Source organism: Chinchilla lanigera, unplaced genomic scaffold (assembly GCF_000276665.1).
Source record: "Chinchilla lanigera isolate Chin_1 unplaced genomic scaffold, ChiLan1.0 scaffold00084, whole genome shotgun sequence".
NCBI classification, from domain to species: domain Eukaryota; kingdom Metazoa; phylum Chordata; class Mammalia; order Rodentia; family Chinchillidae; genus Chinchilla; species Chinchilla lanigera.
The window spans coordinates 6739620-6747579 of NW_004955485.1; the positions used below are offsets into that span (position 1 = coordinate 6739620).

A 7960-nucleotide genomic window follows, 5' to 3' on the forward strand; every position below is an offset into this window, starting at 1 on the left:
TGTGAGGCTGTCATTGCCACAGCAGCCCGGGCAGAGCCTGTGTCTCTGGAGAGCGGTGGGAGGAGGCAACCTGGAGCCGAGGCTGTAAAATCTGGATAAATAAAGACAAGAGGAGAGCACAGGCTTTCTGGGCAGGGTAGGAACAGAACTGGTTGCATCACTCTGGCTCTGTACTAAGTCCATTTGACAGCACTCGCTCTTCCGACTTTTATCCCGGGGCAGAGCAGCTGCTCCCATCAGGCTAATATACATCAAGGACCAGTGTAAATGACATCATCAGAACCGATTAGCGCTTGAACGTGTCAGGGTAACAGCCCTTTGATTTTCTCTGGGTGACTCATTAATTAACCTCTGGAGTGCGCTGTCTTTGACATCAGCAGGGAGTTAAATTTTTCTCTGATTGAAAGGAGCTCTCAAGAGATTTATAAATGGATAAGAGAAATAAAATCTGTTCAGTTGTCCAGCTTTAGTCTAGTGCTGATAAAGTGCCACAGCTACTTAAGCCTATACACACATGTCAAATAATAAAGAAAACACAGGGTAAAACTGTACCCTTTTTCTTAAATTACATTAACATTGAAAAAGATCTCATTGTCTGTGCAACAATAACAAAATGTGGGTTCTTATGTCTTTTATGAGTTTACTCTTCAATTCCTCTCAATTTAAAGTGCAACCTCAAATACCAAGGTTGCAAGCTGAAAGGGCATTTTATTGAAATAGAATATAGATTAGGATCGAGAAACATGAAATTACCAGGTCCACACAAGCTCCCTTCATGCTCCCTTGTTGTTTACCCTGCAAAAGGGTGGCCATGACCTTCACTCCCAACAGCACAGAACAGTTTCACCTGGTTTTGTACTGGATATAAGTAGAGTCATACAACATACACTGTCCTTTGTGTGTGGCTTCTTCCATGCAGCATTGTTTTTATTAATCTTTCTTATCCTGTCTTATTTTGCTGATTATTCATCCAACTTCATCAAAAGTTAATCCTTAGTTCCAAATGGTTTACAACCTATGTGGCATCTTTATAATAAGATAAATATAAGAATAAGCCACAAGTACTTTCCACTACAAGCTGGTGGCCACTAGGAAAGTGCTTGTGTCACCAACGCTGCTCCTACAGGGATTCCTGACATCTGCCAGAGGAACAATTTTGCCCTTGCTCAAGAATGTGTATGTCTAAATCTGAGGTCAAGAACCAAGGTTTGCTTGTTGCCACTTACCTCATTACAAGCATGAGTCAAATTTTTAAAAAAAAGCCTCCACCCATCTCATAAACTGCCAGTAACCATGGGAACCTCTACCCTTGGCAAGACACTGTTTGGATTTGTGGCTTAAATAACCATGCATAATGTAGAGCACAGGTGACTGTCACATAATTTCACATACCACATACTACACAAGCCATGCCCAACGTTGCTCTGAGATACACTTTTTAAAAAAATACTTCATGTTCTTTTCAATGTTTAAAATTGTGGTAAAATATGCTACAATAAAATGCAGCATCTTCACCATTTTTTCAGAGTAGAATTTCATGGTGTTATATTCAGATTATTGTGCAAACATCACCACCACCCATCTCCAGAATTCCTTCTATCTTGCAAAAATTAAAACTATTCATTAAACAATAGATCCCCGTGGGCGCACACCTGTAATCCCAGCCCTCTGGGAGGCTAAGGCAGGAAGATCACAAATGTGAGCCCAGCTTGGGCTACTTAGTGACTTAGTGAGATCCTGTCTCAAAATAAAAAATAAAAAGGGCTGGAGATGTAGTGCAGTGCAAAGATTCTGGTTTAAATCCCTGGTGCTGAAAAAAAATTCCCCCTGTTGTCTCTCCTCAGGTCCTGGCAACAATCCTTCCACTTTCTTCAAGATACAGGCTTCCCAAGCACTGGATGCAAAACTGTCATGCACACAATTCAGACGCTTGTGGCACACGTTTCCCCCATGATAAAGTCATTCTGTCTTCCACAGGGTGAGCCCAGCCCATCATTACCTCCTGCTCCTCCCTCCTCTGGAGAGGAGATCATCATGCTAATCTCTGGATTCCCTTTGGTCAAAGCAAGCCACTTGGGCAGGAAAAGTTACTTGGCTGAAATGAAAGAGGGCATCTCACTCTCAGGGGTCTCTCTGTCATTTCCGCTTCTAGAAGGTACCCCAGTGAGTGAGTTGTAGGGTCACACATGGCCTTCTGAGGACAAAGGAATCTCCTCCATCTGCATGAAGCAGCGTGGGCCATGAGTAACTGTTTTTCCAACTGGCAACTTCTGACCTTGTTCTATTAGCCAGTCCTTTACTCCCTATTCTTGAGCCACCTCATCCAATGAACCTGCTGTGAACTAAAGTCCCAATCATCACGGACTTCCAGCCATAGAGAAGTTCAGCAAATCATGCCACCAAATACAACTGGAAAGCTGGACAAAAATGACTGGAACAATCATCTTGGCACTCTGAGAATACGTTCAAGGTGGACAACAACCTGAAAAGCAGGTATGCTTGAAGAATGAATGAACTTCAGGTAAGAGCAGTGAAGCCTGTGGTGTTGTGGCTGGGGCCGCTCCTCGTCTCCCACCACCCCAGGTTTGTCACTGCAACCACTCTGTCCGGTCAACTTAGCTAAGTACCAGCCACAGTGCTGCCACCATCACAGGGCATGAAGAACGAGGGAAGGACTAGAGGCATAGTGAAGTAAATTCTGTATTTTTCAGGAATTAAATTAGTATTAATAAAATGGATTATAATAAATTAAATATATATTGTTATGTTAAAAATACCTAAAAATAATTTTTCAAAAACAACAGAGTAATTTAAATGTTGCCCTAAAGTATTTAGTACAAAATAAAGCAATCAAGGAGGAACAGAAGCTGGGTATGGTGGTGCATGCACATGGGAGGCTGAGGGAGGAGGACTGTTGTGAGTTGCAGACCAGCCTGGGCTACAAAGTGAGGTGGAGCTCAGCCTGAACTGTATAGTGAAACCCTCCCTCAAAAAGGCAAAAAAGAATAAAAGAATAAGAATAAGAATAAAGAATGGGAATGGGATTGGGAATGGGAAGAAGAATGGGAAGGGGAAGGAGAGTGAGAGGAAGAGGAAGGAGGAGAAGGAGGAGGAGAAGAGAAAGAGAAGGAGAAGGAGAAAAGACAGAATAATTAAAAGCACAGTTCCCATATAGGAAACAAATAGAAAAGTGCCAAATCTAATTACACCAATAATTCTACTAAATGTGAATGGTGTAAACACCCCAAGCAAAATGCAGAGATTGTAAGACTAGATTTAAAGAGTAAGAGCCAACTACAATCATACCTTAAAAATATTAAAGACAAGAGCCAACTTTAGTCATACCTTAGAGATATCACAGGTTTTTTCCAGACCACAAGAAAGTAAATATTGTAACAAAGTGAGTCACACAAAATTTTTGATTTCCAAGTGCATGTAAAAGTTATGTCTATACTATAATATACTCTATTAAGTATGTGGTATGCCTTAAAACACAATGTACAGCCAGATGTGGTAGCACATACCTGTAATTCCAGCTACTTAAAAGGCAGAGCCAGGAGGATTACAAGTTTGAGGCTAGTCTGGGCAATTTAGAATAACCCTGTCTCAAAATAAAATTTAAAAGGACTGGGAATATAGCTCAGTGGCAAGTATAAAGCTCTGGGTTCTATTCCCAATACTGCAAAACAAAAGCAAAAGCTACTCTACATACTTAATGAAAATTTCTTTACTGGTTAAAAAAAAAAAGTGGTAATGATCATCTGCACTGTTGGTAGACTCCCTTGATGCAGCATTTTGCCATAAATGTTCAGTTTCTAAAAAATATAATATCTGTGAAACACAGTAAGGCAAAGTACAATAAAGCTAGGTATGCCTGTGTATGTGATCTATATGTGCAGTACCCATGAGATAAAATACCCAGCACCCACAGTTAATTGGCTCACAGTTTATAGAGGTTTTGAGATAAGAGATTAAGGCATCACAAAGCTGGCTACGATAGTAGGCATGACCTGTTAACTACATAGATCCTGGAAACATGCACAGAATAATTCCCAAAGCCCTGCAGGTGGATTTCGCTCAAGAACTGGAGCAGGTTTTCAGTAGTGTGGCCTAGACCTGAGGTCAGCCTGAGACGCAAGATCCCAGGACCACCTCTTGGGACACAGAGGAAGTTCTTCCTTAAGATTTGTACAATGCAAAGGGCACAACGAAGCCATGAAGAGTTTGCTATTGTAACTTTCCACAACAGCCCACACTGCATTTCACAGATGCAGCATGTACTTTTATTTTTGTTTTAACCCTCTTTTTCTCTTTACTCAGCTCAAGCTTGTTCTGCAGTTTCTCCCCCACTCTTCACTTTTACTTTCTCAAGTAAACTTTATTACGTTTTTGTTTTTGTTTTTGTTTGTTTTGTTTTTTGCTTGTTACATCCAATTCTTTGAGAGTAGAAGAATCTGGAATCTAACTCCAGAGGGAGAGGCAAGCAACTCAGAATCTGTTAACGTTTAGTTGGCAAGCCACTTTTAGAACTAAGCTAACCGATAAAAAGTTTCTGTCCATCATTGGTTGGCTCCAAGGCAGGATGACATAGCAGAGGGGCATTCAAGAGGAGAAACAGTTCATGGCAGGTGGAAGGCAGCAAGCAGCAAGAAGCAAGCAATAAGCAATAAGCAATAAGCAACAAGTAACAGCAACTGCAGCCCTCTTTCTGTCTCTCATATTTTGTCTAAGCTACCCATTAGGGTAGGTGGCACTCACAAGTTTAATCCTAGCATTGCACTGTGAATAAATCCCAGCATTGCATTCTTGATCCCAGCATTACATAGCCTAGACCCAGCCACCCCTGAAAAGCCCCCACCTATGACTGCATGAGGCTTTGGGGAACATCTAGATAAAAGCCATAACAGGAAGACACTTGATCATGCTGACTGCATACATCAGGAAGACATACCACTTAGAAATATATGTGTACTTAAAAGTAAGCTCAAACTATGAAGCTGACATTTATATTGGCAATAACCCAGGTGAAGAGAGAGAAGGCAGGTTGAGGATATAAGCAAAGGATTAGACCTTAGGGAACATCAACGTGTAAGAGATAAACTGTAGACAAGCATTCTGAGAAGGCACAGAGAGATAAAAGGGAAACCAGAAAGGTGATCTCAGGAAGCCAAAGTGGGGTAGGGAGAGAATGTGATTAACTCAACAACAAATCCTAGAAAACCAGAAAAAAAATGATGAAAAATGATAAGGAAAGGAGATTATCCATCACATGTGATAATTTGAATGTAAAGGTTAACCTTAGGGAAGCAGTTTCAGTGGAATGGTGGGCTGGAGTGGGATTGGTTGGAGATTAAAGTGAGCCAGATTATGTTGGATTAAACTGGAGACTCATCATAGGGAAGTGTGGACAGGGAATGCCTAGACTGTTCCAAGGAGCTTGGTTTTGAAAGGAGAGCAAGATGGTTAGCCAGAGGACAGGAGTTAAACTGGTAGAGATTTTCCAAAAGTGTGTTTTCTTAAAGCTGGAGGCTGGAGGCTGATGACATGTCAGGACAGTGAAAAAGCATGCTTATATGCCAAGGAAATTGTGTGGGTGACTACTCTCCCCTGTCACTCCACTTCCTTGAGAAAGAAGATTTTGCTGCCTCTAGACACTCATCCTTGCTTTGCTGCCTGGAACACTTTCCTTCTTTTTTTTTTGAAACAGGGTCTCACTACGCAGTTGGAACGTTTTCTTGATACTGTGCAGGGCTGGTTCTTCTCTCACAGTGCTCAACCTGAACACCACTTCATCTCACCTGATGAAAGTAGATCCCACAGCCTGTTAGGAGCAACCATAATACACTTATTTCCTCCACATCATCCAGAACAATCTGTACTTATTGGATTCATTTTTGTTCATTGTTTTTCTCCTTTTCTTCAACAAAATGAAAGCGCCATGAAGGCTGGAACCCTACCTGTTTTGTCTCTTTCTTATCCCCCATGTCTAGAACAGTGCTTGACAAGGACCAGAAAAATATGCTTCATAAATGTCTTTTTGGTTTTTTTTCCGGTACCGGGAATTGAACTCATGACCTTGTGCTTGCCAGGCAGACGCTGCACTGCTGAGCTAAATCCCCAGCCCCATATGCTTCATAAATGAGTAAGTTCATCTTTCCAAAATCCAGCTTAAATCCCACCTCCCCACAAATAACAGCTTCGTATGTGTTAAGTACTTATTTTGTTCCAGTAATTACTTATATTGTGTTATCTCATTTAAGGAGGCTCCTCTATTTACCTGCCAAAGCTCACACAGTGGTTATAATCTAGGCCACACAGTGTTTGAAGTTGAAAGTTAGCCTCTTGCTTGTTATTTAATATATCACATGCAACACTCTTCTGGTTCCAAGGAAATAAGAGCTTCGCTGTAGCCAAAGCAAATACAGAAAACTCAAGGTATGCTGAGTAACCAAAGGTCCCCCTAACATGATAGCATAACGAGAATGTCAATACATTATCTGCGTTACATTACAGATAAACATAGCTGAAAATTTAGTTACAGCAGTGAAAACATTTTATTCAGTAATTCTGATGGTAGAGGAAAGGCTCCAGGTGTTATGGTTTATATCTAGATCCTCCTCCCCAAGTGTTATGTGCTCAGTCAGGGCTTTCGAAAGGCAATTAGATCATGGGGGTTCCGGTAAGGGGGTGGGGTTGGGCAAAAAAAGTAGGGCAACGCAAGCACGACCTGGAAGAGTTATCTCCCTCACTGGCTCCTCCCTTGGTTTCTCTGCTTCCTGTCCACCACGCTGTGAGCAGCTCTCTTCTGCCATGCCCCTGCACCATGGTGTCCTACCTTGGAGCCAGCCAAGTATGGACAGAAAGGTAAGCCAAAATAAACCTCTCCTCCCTTTAAATTTTGGGTGTCAGGTATGTTGTTATTTTGTCCCAGCAATTAGGAAACAACTAAGACATAAGGTAACTGGGGCTTTTTTAAAAGAGAAAATAAGGGAACGAGGGAGAGGAATGGCAGGGGCCTTAATCAGAGCCAGGGAAGTGAAAAGCTACAAAAGTGGCAGAGTTGTTGGTGTATGTGAAATCCATCTAGTTTTGCTAACTGACACTTGGAGAAGGCAGACTCCTCTCCTCCCATAGATCTGGGAGACAGGCCCTTGTCTTCAAGTGCACAGGGATGAAAAGCCAATTCTTTTGTCTCCCTCGTTTCCTCAAACAGGCATTTTAAGGGGGACTAGGATGAGGCTTTGAGCTGTTAGAAACTATATTAACATTTGTTCGACTTTTTGTGGGCCAAGAGAGAGACAAAAGAGGCTCTCAGAGGAGCATGGTTAGCATTTGGTCAAGGAGAGAGTCTCTGAACAGAACATCTAACCTGACTTGCAAGTGGACAAACTCCATTCCACCTGTAGGGGTTATCAAAAAAGTTACAGCAAGATAGTTTGAGCTTTGAGGTAGAAATATATGCAGCTTGATTCCCCTTTATCCAGAAGAGTTTGATAAAATCTTAACTTTCTAGAAAGGACTGTCTATTCTGTCAAAAAAAAAAAAAAGGGTCTACAAAACCTAGTTACTTCACATCGAGAAGCCATAGGAGAGGGTTCCTAGTGTGTTAACCGTTGGGTCTTGGAATATCTGCTCTGCGGTGCTGTGGAGTCCCAGCTGGAGCTGCAGCATTGGTAATTTCCACGCACACATGTCCAGGAAGTAGGTTGTGGAATCTGAAGTCTGTAGTTCTGGAGCCTGAAGGGATGAGGGGACCTCTCAGACTCCTTTAGGAGCTTCTGCAACCTGGGAATTCTATTCCACATCTTACCTTACACGCCAGCTACAATCTACTCCTACAAGCTTGGGGCTCAGATCCAAATGAGCACCCCCAATTTCAAGGAGTCCTCATACACAATTAGGAGCAGTCTTCTCTGCTGACAGCCTCTGGGTGTGGCTCCCCACAAGACTGGTAATAAAC

General features: G+C 42.0%; 1 long non-coding RNA gene across 2 annotated transcripts in view; it reads left to right on the forward strand.

Moving 5' to 3' along the window:
- Positions 1 to 2888, forward strand: part of LOC102028544 — a 49358-nt gene extending 46470 nt beyond the window's left edge. For both annotated transcript variants that reach the window (XR_001231083.1, XR_001231082.1), the window contains exon 7: positions 1845 to 2888. This is a non-coding gene — a long non-coding RNA (uncharacterized LOC102028544). The remainder of the gene's footprint in view (positions 1 to 1844) is intronic.
- The last annotated feature ends 5072 nt before the right edge of the window (positions 2889 to 7960 follow it).